The sequence below is a fragment of the Podarcis melisellensis genome (genome assembly GCF_964234715.1).
Source record: "Podarcis melisellensis genome assembly, chromosome: 18".
Lineage (NCBI taxonomy): Eukaryota > Metazoa > Chordata > Lepidosauria > Squamata > Lacertidae > Podarcis > Podarcis melisellensis.
Genome location: NC_138536.1, coordinates 5336399 through 5336615, shown reverse-complemented (window position 1 = coordinate 5336615; position 217 = coordinate 5336399).

The window sequence follows — 217 nt, the reverse complement described above, 5'->3', positions numbered from 1 at the left end:
ATACCGTATTTTTTGCTCTATAAGACTCACTTTTTCCCTCCTAAGTAAGGGGAAATGTGTGTGCGTCTTATGGAGCGAATGCAGGCTGCGCAGCTATCCCAGAAGCCAGAGCAGCAAGAGGGATTGCTGCTTTCGCTGCGCAGCGATCCCTCTTGCTGTTCTGGCTTCTGAGATTCAGAATCTTTTTTTTCTTGTTTTCCTCCTCCAAAACTAGGTG